Raw genomic sequence first — 16043 nt, forward strand, 5'->3', positions numbered from 1 at the left:
ATTCAACATAGTTGAACGCTCCTGACACAAAGCCGAAGCAAAGCGCTGGGCTGCCCACGGAGGTCTGCCGTAGCCGGGCCGTGGCCTCGTGCCCACCCGGTTCCCCCGGCCCCCTCTGTAAGATTCTGCAGGCTCCCCGCTCCGCCCCCGTCTGTGTTCCTTGTCGGGGCAGATGCCGAGGGCCAGTCCAGCAGTGCTGTGCGGCATCGCCTCGTCCTTCCAGGTGGATGGGCGGCCCGGCTGCCTCAAGTTGTGGCTCTCCCTGGGTCCGAACGCCTCTGTAGCTCAGACTTGACCTGCCTGCTGGGTGTGCGTGCGTGCGTGTGCGTGTGCATGTCTTCATGCGACTCGCCTTGACTCATCCCGGTTCATCTGGGTAGTTGTTCCTAAACCATTTCTTCTAGAATTAACATACAAGATACTAGTTTTCTAAGTCTTCATACACAGAATCGTGAGTGAGAATAGCTGAGGCCTGAGTTTAATTAAATCAGATAAGAAAAGCAAATACACTCCTCAGTTTCTCTCCTGGAAAACTCCTTGTCTCTGTGGCAGGGAAATAGGCAAGAACATTACGCCTAAGCGTCCCATCGCGGGCAGGAGGGGATGGGTCCTGCCAGGGACTGTGCACTCTGGGGCAGCTCCACCTCAGCTGGCAGGACAGCTGCCCGACGTGCTGTTGGTGGGAAAGGCAGACCGAGACCAGTACATGTGGGAGGCTGCGACGGGTAGTTGTACAACCGTACACGGCTGTGCGTGTGTGAGTACGGGTGACACAGGCACGGAACGGTGGGTCTGTCGTTCGATCTGAGTGGGCGAGCACAAGGGGCGGGGCTGGGTTAACGGACTTGGGTTCCCTTCCATCTTTTAAATTTTTCTACAAGAATATAGACACATGGGATGCCTATAAAATAAAGAACCAAGAGACTATAACCACAGCCCCTGCAAACAATACAATTCACTGAGTGTAATTATTCCATGCAGGGTTTGAGTCCGCCTCTAAGGAAATCATGAGACCAGGCTGGTCTACATCACAGGGCTCTTGTTCATGAGCGGGATGGGTTATGGTGGCAGGGTCGGCGCTGGCGGGGTGGGTGGAGAGGGTTGGCAGTTCCTCTGGTTATCACAAAACCGCACCCAGCTGACGGCGACGTGGAAGCCTCTGCTAGAACGGCCAGGGCAGGGCTGCAGGGGTGGGGTGCGCCGACAGGTGAGGCAGGCGAGCTGGCATCACCAGAGCGGGAGACCCAAGCTGAGACTGCAGGCAGGGGAGCCAGCCGTGTTCCGTCGGTCAGGGGCAGCTGCAGTGGCCAGAAGCAGGGACTGCAGACGGGTGTCGTCGGTTGGCAGGGGTCTCCTGCAGAGGTGGCGGCCAGCCTGCCGCCTGCCTTCCTCTGTAGGTGCAGTGGAGTGCAGCACCCGGCGGCTGGCCCCCGCCCCGCTGCTTCTCAGACCGTGATGAACGGCTGTCGTGATGGTGCGCAGGCCTGCTTGGCGCATCCCCTCTCCCTGCCCCCCGTGCGGTCCCTGCCCGCTGTGCCCCTCTCATGGTCAGGAAGCAGAGGGGCACCGTGCTGTGGCACACACGGGCTGGGTCACACGGGCATTGAAGTGCTCCCCATTCGCCCACGTCCCTGGCAGGCTCACTCCCCTCTGCAGCGGCCTGCGTGCTCAGGCGCCCCCACTCACCCCCGCTACTCCTCCAAATTCTAAGCCAGTTTCCCCTTCCCGGGGCCATGACCCCAAAAACCATTTACAAATGCTAAGCAAGAAGCATAAGCCTTGAGAAACATCACATGGAAAAAAACTTTTAAAAATTAGAGAAGTTGAGGTCTGGTCAACCTATCGGCTTATATGGGGTCCTCGTCGGGATCACAGAGATGGCAGAGGCGGCTCAGGAGTGCAGCGTGCCGGTCGCATTACCTGCTTCCCTCCATTACCTGTACTCCCATTGCTGCGTCCAGACCAGCTGTCCGGCCTTACCCAGTGAGACTGTGGCAGAGGTACATCTTACCACGGGGAGGTCACCCTGGTGGCCTGTCCAGAGAGGCCTTGCTTGTTGTCTTGATATTGTACCTCCCGCCTGCCTGCAAATGGGTCAGACTTGTGTGGCCTCCCCCATCGGGCAGGGCGTGAACCCAGTGTCTGTGTGCTGGGTGGCATCCCGCTTGTTCTCCACCCCGGGGGGCCGGGGGCCTGCTGCCCTGTGCACCCCCAGTCCCCCAGCAGGGTTGTGGCCTCCCCCAGCTGAACTCAGCTCGTGTTCATTGAGCCACGCGGGAGCAACAGTACCACATGTTCTGAGTTCTCCAGAGGAAAAAGAGCTATTAAAACTCACGTAAATGAAAAATACATATTTTTAAAGATATTTAGTTAAACCTCCTGATTTCACTGGAGAGGAACGTGGCATTCCGTTCAGTTGTGCTTCCTGGTGGCATCTTGCACCCTGTGGCAGGGCCAGTGGGGCAGCCGGGCCTCCAGGGAGTCTGTTCCTCCTACAGGCAGGCTGCCCCGTACCCAGACTGTGTCAGGACAGCCGCTCCCGTCCTGTCCCTCTCTCAGTTGTAAAATGTGCACAGCAGCTTGACTCCCTAAGCACGACCCACAGAAGAAAAAAATTGTGAAATTGGACTTCATCAAAATTTAAAATGTTTACTCTCTGAAAAGCACTGCTCAGACAGTGAGGAGACAAGCCACGGGCTTGGGGAAAATATTTGCAAACCACACAGCTGACAGAGGACTCGCATCCAGAGTATATAAAGATACCTCAAAACAAAAATAAAAAAGAAAAAGATTCAAAAATGGACAAAAGACCTGACTCTTCAGACACTTTACCAAAGAGAATTTAAGGATGGCCAATAAGCCCGTGGAAAGATGCTCAGAGTCATTAACCACCGAGGAAACGCAAATGAAAGCCGGCACAAGAAAGCTGGCCACAGCCCGGCGTGGGTTAATGAAACAGAAGGCTGACAACACCGGGCGGGCGAGGGGGGTGCCCACTACTCCCCGGGCATTGCTGCCGCGGTGAGCAAGGTGACCACGCCACGAAAGGGCACGCCCCCAGACCGCGGTCCTGCTCCCAGGCGCTCGTCCTGCAGGAGTGAGACGCTCCACGCATGACGCCATGCGTGCACGTTGTTGGTGTAGGTTTGGTCATCACCACCTAACTGTGGGGAAACCAGAATGTCCTTGGGGTGAATGAAGGCACAAAATGTGCATGGCCTAGTGGGGCCCAGCCAGCAGGAAACAGGGGGACGTTTGCTACATGACCACGTGAATGAGTGGCCCCAGAAGCACCACATGGAGGGACAGATGGCGGCTCCAGGGGAGACACCCGGTGTGATTGCATCACGTGACATCCTGGAGCAGACGCAGCTATCGGGTCAGAGAATAGGGCTCTGGTTGTAGGGTTAGGAGTACGAGGGAATGTGGGGTGAAAGGATGTTCAGTATCCTGGTGGGGGGTGACCAGGCACATCTGCACGTGCTGACGTCACGGAACCGCACACCCAGAGAAGCCAGTTGACTATACGACAGCGCAGAAAACAAAATTAATACATAACAGGGGGAAGCAAGAAACCGTGCGAGGGAAGGTAGGTCGGAAGACTCGGGGAAGGCCCAGCGGGAGCGGCCCGGCTGGAGAGGCCGGGGTGGGAGGAAACTGGGGTGCCTGTTTGGGGAGCAGGCTACACCCGCATTATGAAGACTGGTTAATGAGGATCGAAAATAGAAGTAAACACCCTAGTACGTTAAGACATTAGTATTTTTCATCGGGCGTCCTTTCCCTAACTCGTGACGTCGGAGTTTGCAACAGCCACTGTCCTTCCCACAGACACAGGTTTACGTCCGGCCGGCGCTGAGGGCGTGGGTGCACACGGTAGCTTCCGCAGGCCTGCGTGCCCCGTCTTCTCACCTCCCTCCTGCGCCCAGGGGTGCTGCGCGGTTGGTCGGACGCGGGGAGCTTGGGCGTGGACAGCAGCACCTTCACGGTGCTTCCTGGGTGCAGACGGAGGGGGAAGAGATGGAGCTGGGCGGTCGGCCGCAGCCCGAGTCCTGGCCCCGCGCTCCCTCGCCCGTGTCTGCCCGGCCTGACACGGCACCCCTGGGTGGGTGCTGGCCCGCCCCCTCCAGCACCCGGCCCCTACCGCCTTCCCTGGGGCAGCAGGATGAGTGTTTTTTAGTGTTGAGACCTTTCCCCAGTAGCGCTTGCGGATTTGAGTGCGGCTGCCCGGCAAGGCAGGGGCATGGCACATGCCGGTCGAGTCGCGCAGTCCAGGCCGCTGTGGCTTCTGTGCTCAGAGAACATTCCTGGAGAGAGTATCTCATTGGATTCTTCTCCCCCTGGGCAACTCTTGGTCTTGGTGGCTGTCAGGCTCCCACTTCCCAGGTACGCGGCCACCTCCCCTCACTGCACTGGGCCTGGGGCCCCGCCAGCACTGCTGACATGACATCGCGCCTGTGGTCATCCTGTCCCATGGCTCAGAACTGCACAGGTGACGTGAGGGGCACGGCACGGTGAGTGGTTTATGCCACTGCCAGCCGGCACCCGAGGCCTGCGAGGCCCTCTTCTGCGTCGGCCCCGTGCTCCAGCAGCCGCTCCTGTGGGACACTGCCAGTTCCGTTAGCCATTTGGACGCCCTTCCTCTGCATGCGCCCCACCCGTTGTGCACACTCGGCCTGGAACTCGCCTGCGAGGTGCTGAGGGTCTCATCAAGACCCCAGTGGTGCTTTGGTGGCCAGAGTGCATTTGCCTGCCCCCCGCCCCCGAGCCTTTAGGGCGGGCAGTGATGTCATCCCTGGTCCTGCAGCTAAAACCACAGCCCACACTGCAGACTGGGCTTTTGTGTTGTGTTGTATTTTAATTGAAGTATAAGGTGAAATCCTTCCATCAGGACACGAAACCGCACAGGAGACGTTGGCCAGGCTGTAGAGGGCCAGACGATGAGCATTGCTGAATGTGGCACAGCCTGGGGCCCCCTCTCCCACGCAGACGCAGGCCACGTGTGCGAGAGGCACTGCAGGCATCTGGCCGGTCTGCTCGTGTGGAAGCCCCGGTCCAGCCAGGCTCCCGTGTGCATCCCCACCAGCCTCTGCATGTCACGTTCCAGGGCGGTGCTGTCACCTGTGTGCCGTTGTCACTAGTGTGCCATAGGTGAGCAGCATCACCTCCCCGACATAGAAGCCCAGAGGTCACTCTGAAAGCAAGACCTGTGCCCAGGTCCTTTGTTCCAGTGCTCCAAGCAGGCAGATACCACACTCCTGGGGCGACAGCTGATTTGTGAAAGCCTTTGAATTATGGGGTTTTTTGGTCATATTTTTTAAAACTTGCCTAAAACGGAGTCGTGAGTAGTTAGTTCAGTGCTCCTGCTCGTGTGGATCGGTTGGCTGGTCGAGAGTCACTGTTCAGACTCTGGGTGGGTGTGGAGGGTCGACGCCCGTCCCCTTGCTCAGGTTCAGCAGGATGGCTTTCCTGTTTCAGGAGCCACATCCCACCCCCCAGACTGTTTGGGGGCTGGGGGCTTCCAAGCAGCACCTCGCAACACACATCCACCCCCCTCAGCATTCCCCTTCGCCTCTGCCTCAGGTGGGACCGTGAGTGTTTTGGTTTTTTGAATTCGTAAGTAGCTTATCTTTGGAGAAGCCTCAGAATATTTCAAAATATATAAATTTTTAATAGTTTGGGACGTTTTCATAAAACAGTTATACAATATTGAGGAAGCTGATGGGGCGGTTGCCGGGTGATACCTGGGAGAGCCAGGTGGCCTTCTGGGTGGTGCTCCTATGTCCCCACTTCCTGTGACCGCTGTCCTTTCCAAGAGCGATGGACTCTGGGCCCTGGGGTCACGTCTGCTACAGCTGACCTGCCCTGTCCCTGTGTCTCCCCTGTGGGACGCATGTGGCCACCGCCTGCCACACTGAGGCCCTTAGGTGGGCGTCCCGTGCAGCTTTCTGGGTGACCTGGTCATGGGTCCAGGTTAATGGGCAGGATAACTTATTTTTAATTACAGTTATAAGACCAAACAGGAATTGGCTCTTTTGCTCAGTTCCTTGGCCCTGTTTCATTTATTCCTTAGCATTTCCTTCTGAACAGAATCGTAATCCCCGTAGGATGCTGGGGGAGGAGGGAGGAAGCCCCCCTGGCAAGGAAGCACAGAGGGCAGCATGTGTGTGCTACCTGCAAGGTGGGAGCTGCGCGGACATGGCGCACGTCGGGGGTTCCTGGCCCTACACCAACTTAGGTGAGCTGGAACTTGATGTTAACAGTTTTGGTAGCTTTTTAAAGATTCGGAGCCCTTCATTTTGCATAGTTTTATTCTCTGGTTTCTCCTCACCACGCGGTGGTTCTTGTACACTGAGAACCTCTCTGTCACCTCTACGTTGACAGTGACTCTGGTCACCGTAGCCATCTGACAAGAGAGACAAGTCATAATGCAGAGTGAAATGGAGAATACAGGCCTGGGTTATTGGGTTTTCTTCCCTTAATTTAACGACCTGCAGAAAATAAGAACGATGCGCACCTGTGCCCCCTGCTTGCTCTGTGTATGAAGGATCGTCCTGGCACAGATCTGGCGAGTGGCCCTGCATGGCATGAAGGGACTGAGCTGGCAGGCCCCGTCCCGTGCCCACACACCCTCGCTGCTGCTCCCTGGAAGCTGTCCTTCCTCCCTGTGCAGCTCTGAGTGAGCTGAAGCCCCTTCCTGGCCTGCAGCTGGACAGCCAGGAGCCAGGGACAGCCTCAGGACCGGGAGCGGCAGGTGTGGGGGCTGGAGGGGGCCCACGCCCCACCTGGGAGACTGGCCTTGCCCGCCACCATCAGGAAGGCGGGCGGCGGGCGATGGGGTGAGGGTCGTTCCTTCCCTGGCTGCCGCCAGTCAGAGCCCAGCCTGATTCGCGTCATGGGCCTCTTTGCCTTCACTGGAGAGATTGATGGAAAGGTTTCGTTCTTCAAATTGCTGCGTGGTAATTCCATAATAAATGTGGTTTGTTTCCAGCAGCTGCCACCGTGCGACTGCTCAGCATAAGCTTCCCCAGGATAGCGAAGCGAGTGTTAACCCCTTCCCAGCTTCTGCCACCTTTTGTCAGATGTGCAAAACATGTGTCGTTTGCCGTCTCAACACAAGACCAGAGAGAAGATATGGGCGGTGTGTGGGTCTTATAATTACTTAGCAATCTTTAAAGCTGGGGAAGGAATTTGTTTTCTAATTAAGCTGCTGCGTCGGGAAGTAAATTAGAGCGAGCCTTCCTCGAGCACCCCCAATTTCTAATTATCTGAGCGAACCCAGCAGCCTGATGAATAAGCATGTTGCTGCTGCGGCACATATTTATATTCGGAGTCCTCGGAGAGAGTGGCAATAAGATCCGTGCTTGGAAATTAAGGGACATTTTTCAGCCCTGAAACAAAGTAATGAAACGCTTAAACAGCGCTAGAAATATTAGGGCGCTCAGAAAGCACTAGGGAATCGGGGAGACGGGGAGCCTCTTGCACGAGGCTGTTCGTTAGCATTCTGATCACTGGAGGCGCACAGTGTACCAAAAATTATTCATAATTAACATCTATTGTGTCAACAGCATATTTTAAGGAGCTAACAGCCCTGTGTCTGGGATAAAGTGAGTCGCTGGGCCCTGCTCCTTCCAACGCTTGTGGCGGCATGGCCACCGCTGAGCCCGGGGTGCCGGGCTGAAGCGGAAGCTGGGAGAAGCTGGGATGGGGGCGGGGGGTTGTTGGCTTTGCTTTGAACAGTTTGAGTGTTTGGTTAACTTAGCTGAGGTCTCCATGTGTCAGAGCCCCGATCTCAGGCGTGCCCTGGGGAGAGCGGAGGAGGGCATGAGCTGTTGCTTGCAAACTTGGGGCGACCCGTGATCCTTCTGGTTAAGAACCAGGAAAAAGAACAGTAGGTAACGTTTATGGAGCACCTGCTGGGTGCCAGGTGCTGTGTTAAGGGTTCTCCACGCATTAACTCATGTGGTCCTCGCTAGAAGACTCTAGAGGAAGCCCTGCCATTATCCACACTCTAACCATTATCCACACTCTAACGATGGGGCAACTGAGGCGCAGGGTGGGCCGGTCTTTTGGCCAGTGGCTCAGGACAGGGGTGAGTGGGAGCAGGGCTTTGGCAGGCAGCTGACCCACGCCGTCACCCTCGCCCACAGCGTGTGCTACCGGGACGCAGACCAGCGTCCTCCGGGGGCCGCGGGGGCACAGGGTCGGCAGGGGCCTGCGGCCACCCACGCCTGCCACACGGGCTCAGTAGCTGTGATGCGGATTTCCGCTGCCGTCAGGCCGGAATCGTACGAATGCGTCAGGCTTGGAGGGAAAGCTATCCAGGTGCCAGGCGTCTTTCAAAAGGTACGTTTCTCTCCAACGTAAGCGTATTGTATGGGCTGGTGGAAGGTGAGGAACCGGTGACTCGGGAACGCCTGCCGCTCTCGGCGAGGATGAGTAATGACTCCCGGGAAGCTAATTTAGAGCCGGAGTGGGAACGGGAGCCCCGGAGACCGCACGTCGGCGCGGCGCGGAGAGTGAGTAAGTGGCGGAAGCGCAGGGCTGCCGCGAAGCTAGAGAGCCGCGGAGGAGCCGGGTGCCCGCCGGGCGTCGTGAGTCAGCGCGCCCCGAGGGCTGCCTGGGGCCCCCTGTGCTGGACACGCCGCACCACGGCCTCCCTCTCAGTCGTGCCTGGCCTGACGGAGGCCGGGCCCTGAGATGAGATTGTGCTGAGCCGCCGCGCGGGGGAGCGGCAGCGGGAGCAGCTCTCCGGGCCTCCCTGGCGCCCGCACACCGCACAGGGCTTCCGTTTCCTTCGCTGTGGCGCCAGCACCTGGCCTTTGTCATCCAGACAAACAAAGCAGCGTGGTGCCTTGGAGGTCTGCGGTGCCGATTTCCTGTCTTCACCGCCTGGTGCCCTGGTGCCCTCCTGTGTCCTAAAGAAAATGTGTGTCTGCCGGTCTCTGATGGTGCCCTTGGAGCGGAGATCCGGGCCGCAGCCGGCCCAGCAGGCAGCTCTCCTTAGCTGAGGGTAGGCGTGGTGCCGGGGGGAAGCCAGGCGATGCGCAGCACAGGCGGACGGGCGGTGGGCTCGGGCCCAGCCGGTGCCACGGCCGTTCCTGCGCTCGCCCCTCCTTTGTTCACCTGCTCCTCCCTTTAGCCTTCCTCCCAGAGGCAGCCCCCGAGACCCCACTCTGGGACGGCGCCCCCTCTCCTGCCTCGTGGCCACAGGCACTACACCATCAGACAGAGGACAGGCACAGTTTTGCCTGACACAGGTCCAGGCACCATGTGGCCACTTGTGTCTGCACGGCCAGCCCACTTGGGGTCAGTGGGACCCCGCAAGCCTTGTAATACCCGGCCCCTCAGGTGGGCCTGATGGGTAGCAGCCACTCTGGTCCACACAGCAGTCCAGGGAGTCAAACTCTGGACACCAGGAAGGAAGGACGTGCCCAGAGTCACTCCCAAATGGCAGAGCCCACATCAGCTCCGAGTCCACTGGCCCGACGCGGCCTGGTGGCTGCATCACACTGCCCTCTCTGACCCGAGTATGCCAGCCTCGAGAGGTGCACCTGATGCTCTAGGCTCAGGAAGGGGGTTCGGTGTCTAGAACAAGGACAGCTGCCCTGGGAGCACTTCATGGGCTCACAGCCACTTCTCAGAGTCTGACTCAGATCACTGCACCGAACGGGAAACTGAGGCACGAGGTATCTTTGTCGGTACCTGCTTCAGAGATGGAGCCAGATTGTTCCAATTTCAGTTCCTGGGCCACAGCAAGGCCACAGGGAAATACCTGCTGCTCCATGCCGTCCATCAGTAGGTGTTTGAGTACCAGCTGCACAGACACCTCAGGTGCTGTGGGATCCTGACGGGAAGGATATGGATAGTAGGAGTGCACTGGCGGGCGTCCCCGGAGCTTTCCGTCCAGCGGCGGGGCTCAGGGCCGTATCCGTGGAATCGTTCACGAGGATGGCCTGTGCTCACTAGCCCGCGGGCCCCTCCGTCAGAGCTGAGGGCCCGGATAGCAAGGCCAGCGCATAGTGGGTGGTCAGTGGACGCCTGTGGGTGGACAGTCGTTCAGAACAGAGAGGGCCTGTTCTGTCTGGGTCGTCATCTTCCCGTTGGGCTGCTGAGTTCCTTGTGTACTTGGCATGTCGGTGCTTCTCAGATGTGTGACCAGCTTCTAAGCTGCACACGTGAAAATGCGCGACACGTAACCTAGATTACTCATAAAATTGTCACGTCTTTTCTATTAATCTTAAGAGTTCAGGTTACTGGGGCAATTCCAGCATTTGGGGTTTAATTTACCTTAAAATTTTGGAGGGGTTTGTAATAAATAAGGAGGAACAGCTGTATTTCCTGGGCCCCTACTATGTATGTTCCAGGTTCTGTGCTAACCTGTTTGGTGTTAATTCATCCCACTTTCCTATCTCCCCGTGGAGTTAGGCGGGATACGTGAGGTGACTAAGGCTCAGGGAGGTTAAGTAACATGCCTGAAGTCACACAGCTATGAGTGGCAGAGCCTGGGGACTCACACCCGGGTCTGTCCAGTCCCATCCCCTTATCTCTGTGCTGCTGTGTGTAATGTTGAAGAATCACTTGATACTCTGCAGATCCAGGCGCAGACGTCTCAGAGGCAGGAAAGGTTAATTTTGGTTGGGGACGTACAAAGAAAGGTCTTATGAGGGAGATGGGTATGACTTTTATGCATCAGGGTGTCTGGTCTCCAAGGGCAGATTAGACACGGACAAAACGAAATGAGGGGACGTCTGTGGTGTAGAAGGAACGACTGGTTTCAGCCAGGCCACCAGGTACCTGGGAGGAGGAGGAGCTGGAGCTGACATCTGTTCAGTGCACCTGTGCCAGGAAAACCAGCCTAGAAGATCAAGAACAAACACGGTCTGACTGTATTGGGAAACTGTTGTTTTTGTAATATTTTGATAAATTCACAGGAAGAGACAGAATGTAAGCACGGCTACCGGTAGTCCTGCTCAGCACAGGCTTGGCGCGACCTTGTCGTTTTCATCCCCACCGAGACTGGAACGATGCTCATCAGCTCCGGAGCCACCAGGGGAGGCTGGTGGCCATCTCTGTTAGACAGAAGCATTACATTCGAGTTTACTGCCGAGGAGGCAGGGTCTGGCCCTCCACTCCATGCTCGCCCGCCTGCCTCTCTCTCTACGTTCTGTAGACCAGGTTTTTACAAAGAAGCTCACTGGCGAGGGCACCTCAGCATATTCCAGAAGAGACATCTGGAGAGACAGCCAAAAAGTAGCTGAATGCATCAAGGGGGAAGTGCTTCCACAGATTTATCTGGATGGGGGTGGCAGGGCAGAATGTTCATCTGGATCAGGGGGTTAATGCTCCCCAGATTCGTCTGAATCAGGGGAATATTCCCTACGATTTCATCTGGATCAGAGGCGAATGTTTCCTGGGATTCATCTGGATCAGGGAGGGAGTGCTTCCTGGGATTCATCTGGATTCTGTCCCTTCCCCTCATTTTGTTTAGGTATTTTTAAAGATTTTATTTATTTATTTATTTATTCATTCATTCATTCATTCATTCATTTGAGAGAGCGAGCATGAGCAGGGGGAGGGGGGCCAGAGGGAGAAGCAGACTCCTGCCAAGCAGGGAGCCCCACATGGGATTCAATCCTAGGACCTGGGATCGTGACCTGAGGCCAAGGCAGATGCTTAACCAGTGGAGCCACCAGCCACCTGCCCTTCCCCTCATCTTAGAAGCTGACTTTCCCAAGCATGATAGGCTTTTTAGCAGCTTCCCAGAGATTTCTGCTTGGAGACTGGTCCCACGTGGCCCTGTAACGGTAGCTCTCAGGAAAGGGTCTGTCTGAAGATGAGTCTTGACACTAGGAAGTCCAAAGAAAATCAGCTTTTTTCAGAAATGCTTCAAAAATAAACTCAGGCTCAGATTTATTTCTTAAGAGTTTTGGAACCTGTGCTGTTTAATAAAAAACAATCTGTTTTCATTGTGTCACGAACATGTTGAATAAGCAAATGGGATCCTGTTCCTTTCCTCTCTTGGATCCCATGTCTGCCTTTGATTTTTGTCTGCAGCCTCCAGAGGGACTCGTCCCAGTCCTTCGAGTTGTTGGCTGGCTCTAGGGATGAGCAGTAGTTTATCATTCTGTAATAAATTCAGTAAAAGGTGGATTATCTCCAGTGCGTATTAACTCCTGCTCACCACTAAGCTGTGGAAATCATCACTCCTTTTCCTCCAGAATTTTAAAATTCATTTTTCTTTGATGCCATTTGCTTCCCAAGTCAAGATTAGCAGGTTCCTAATCTGTGGGAGCTATTAAATGCAGAACGAAAGGGGCCTAGGGTAGCAGCGCTGCACACATAAACTATTTGATTTAAAGACTTAGTACAGAGTTTTAAAAATCATTAGAAAACAAGCTGCCTGTGTGGGTTTGAAAATAAAAATCAGCCAGCTATTTAGAGGTAGAATTGTGTGATTTTCTAAACTCTAAAGCCCTGGGGAGCTATGTTCACCATCCAGTCATCTCGATAACCTCGAGCCGATAGCCTCCTGGAGAAATTAACAAGAGCGTCGTTCAAGTCTCTGTTTTTAAACTGCGGGTCATGGTTTATTAGTGGCTGTGAAATCAGTTTGGCAAGCCACAGCCTCCATTTAAAAAAAAGAAAAAAGAAAATATTGTTTTCCTAGTAACATGAGTATCCTTTACTTCTGTTCTCTGAATACGTATACTTACATGTGGTCATGCATGTGTATATTAGGTCACCGCGCAAAATGCGTTTCTTACCGGGAGAGGTTTTACAAGTCTGAAAGCCTCCATTGTTTACTGGGGCCCTTGGCACACTGGTCCCTAATTGTCCAACTGTAGGTTGTCCTCGTGCTCCTGGGATCATCCCTTTCCGTGTGCAGACCCAAGTCCCTGTTCTGCCTTTGGCTGATGCCGTGCTGGGCTTGCCTATGACCAGTCCCCTTGCTAGAGAAGTTGCTGATCCATTTATCTCACCTTCCTCCTCTCGTTCAGAAACTAAGTTTGACAATTTACTGCCCTTTAACTTTACATTAAAAGCCCATTCCCCCTGTTGACCTCACACTTTGCCCTTCAGGACCTTAGAAGGACAAATTAGCCACTCTTCATCTCTGATAATGCCTTTGCCATTAAGTCCACTTTGTGGGCCCTCTCACGAAGATGGCACCGAAGGCGAAGAAGGAAGCCCCCGCCCCTCCCAAAGCCGAAGCCAAAGCAAAGGCTTTGAAAGCTAAGAAAGCGGTGCTGAAAGGTGTGCACAGTCACAAAAAAAAGAAGATCCGCACGTCACCTACATTCCAACGACCCAAGACCCTGCGGCTCCGAAGGCAGCCCAAATAGCCTCGAAAGAGCGCCCCCAGGAGAAACAAGCTTGATCACTATGCCATCATCAGGTTCCCCTTAACTACTGAGTCAGCCAGGAAGAAAATACAAGACAACAACACACTTGTGTTCATTGTGGATGTCAAGGCCAGTAAGCACCAGATCAAACAGGCTGTGAAGAAGCTCTGTGACACTGATGTGGCCAAGGTCAACATCTTGATCAGGCCTGATGGAGAGAAGAAAGCGTATGTTCGACTGGCTCCTGACTATGGTGCTTTGGATGTTGCCAACAAAATTGGGATCATCTAAACTGAATCCAGCAGGCTATAAATCTAAATATAAATTTTTTCACCATAAAAAAAAAAGTCCACTTTGTGGGATAGTTGTGTAGCTGTCTTTTGATTAGGGTTTGCAAGGATGTGTGTCTTTTATCCTTGTATATATGTAAGCATGTATTCTGATACCTGTTTCTGAGTCTTGTGTGTATCGAAAGTGTATCTCTTTTTAGCAGGATGTAGCTGACTTTTGGTTTTAGGTTTAGACTCAAAATTGCTGACTTTAATTGAAGTATCTAGTCTTTTTATAGTTAGTGTAATAATTGACATACTTGAAATCTTTTTTGCTTTTTTCTCTTCCCCCATTTCTTTTTTTTCTTTTTTTTTCCCCCATCTTCCTTTCTTTTCTCTCCCTCTGCTCCCCTCTTTCAGGTTGATTTAGCAGTTTTACTCCTTTCTCCCCCTCTATCGGCTTGTTAACTACATGTTCTTTTCCTGCACATTAACCGCTCCTCCCAAGCGGTGGCCTACTTGTGTTTTCTATTAGGGTCCAGACGGTCCACATGTCAGGCTTTGCAAGCCGCGTGAAGTCTCTGTTGTGTATTCTTAGTGTCAGCTTTAAAATTGTAAAGACCATTATTAGCTCATAGGCCCCACAAAAAAACAAACAAAAACAGGCTGCTGGCTGGATTTGGCCCTGAGACCATAGTCTTGGCAACCCCCAGCTTATTAAAGTTAAATCTAAATTAGCACTTTTACCAGTTCCCAGGCAATGCAAGGAGGACCTGAGAGCACACTAATGCCATTTACTCATTTCCTGACTTGTGTGGACTTATTGTCACATGTTTTAATTCTCTGTGTATTCTCTCCATAAATGTTACTAATATGCTGCAGTTAATACTCACTGGTGTTCACACCTGCTGCCGCCCTCCACTCCTTCCTGCATCCCAGAGCTTTCATCTAAGATCAGTTCTCTTTACCTAAAGAACTCCCTTTAGTGCAGATTTGCCAGCAAAAAAAAAAAAAAAAATCTGTTTTTATTGTTTGAAAATGCTGTAATTTCCCCTTCTTTGAATTTTTCATTTTAAAATCATCATTGTTGAAATATAGCTTACATTGCATAAGATGAACTCACCTTAAGTGTACAGTTTGATGGACTTAGGCAGATTCACACGTTCATGGAACCACCTTCACTTAAAACCTACTCCAGAATTCCTCTTATACCTCATCCCAATTCACCCTCCACCCCAGCTTCCAAGCCCAGGCAACCACGATCTGCTTTTTCTAATCATCCCTTAGATTTGTCTTTTCTAGAGCTCCACATAAATAGAGAATTATAATGTATTCTTTTGTGTCTAGCTCTTCCCTCTCTGTACAGTGCCTTTGAGATTTAACCCGTGCTGGGTATTTCGGTAGTTCACACTCTTCAATAGTAAGCAGTAGTCCATTTAGTCCATTGTATGTGTCACAACCCTTTTATCCATCCACCTATTGAGGGACAGCAGGGTTTTTCCATTTTGGTTGTTATAATGAGCAGACCTGCTAGAGATACTCATGTACTAGTCCTTATGTGTAAATATGTATTTGTTTCCCCAGGATAAATATATAAGACTGGAATGGCTGGGTCATCTGGTAGGTGTATGTTAAACTTTACCAGAAACTTCTCAGCTGTTTTCCAGTGATCCGCCAGGTCGCATTCCTACCAGTAATGCGTGAGTGTGCCAGTTGCTCGACATCCACGACACTTGGTATTCCTAATCTTAATTTAGCTGTTCTGCAGGATGTGTAGTGCTGAATCCTGCAGTTTCAGTTTGCATTTGTCTAAAGACTAATGCTGCTGAGCAGCTTTTCATGTGTTGTTGGCCATTAATTTATATTCTTTAATAAAATGTATATTCATGTTTTTTACCAATTTTTAAATTGTGTTTATCTTCAAGAGCCTTTATTATGTTGGATAAGTTGTTGTCAGGTCTCTGTCTTTGGTCAGTCTGGCTTGTCTTTTCGTTTTCACAACAGTGTTCTAGGAGCAAAAGCATTTCATTTTGATAAAATCTGATTTAATAGTTTTTTTCTTTCATGATTTATGTACTTTCTGTATTGCACCTGAGAAGCTTTGCCTACCCCAGTGTTGTATTTTCCCCTATTTTTTCTAAGACTTTTATGATTTTAACTTTTATGATCTGTTTCAAGTTAATTTTTGCATGCAATATGCAGTGAGAGTCAAGGGTCATTTTTTTTTCCCCATATGGGTGCCCACTTGTTCCAGCACCGTTGTAGAAAGACTATCTTCTCCACTCAAAAAGTGCCTTTGACAAAAAGCATTTGACTAATTGTGGAGCTCTTTTGCCCTGTGCTGTTACATTGCTCTTTATGCCAGTACCACACTATCTTGATTATTTGTAGCTGTATTGTAAATCTTTTGCTTTTCTTGGATTATGGCAGT

General features: G+C 52.7%; 1 protein-coding gene and 1 pseudogene across 2 annotated transcripts in view; both read left to right on the plus strand.

Annotated features, from left to right (window-relative positions):
• The window catches only part of RPTOR (regulatory associated protein of MTOR complex 1), a 330129-nt gene that overhangs the window by 193929 nt on the left and 120157 nt on the right, over positions 1 to 16043 (plus strand). The window lies entirely within an intron of this gene.
• LOC121472565 lies at positions 13016 to 13634 on the plus strand (annotated as a pseudogene).

Source organism: Vulpes lagopus, chromosome 12, assembly GCF_018345385.1.
Source record: "Vulpes lagopus strain Blue_001 chromosome 12, ASM1834538v1, whole genome shotgun sequence".
NCBI lineage: Eukaryota > Metazoa > Chordata > Mammalia > Carnivora > Canidae > Vulpes > Vulpes lagopus.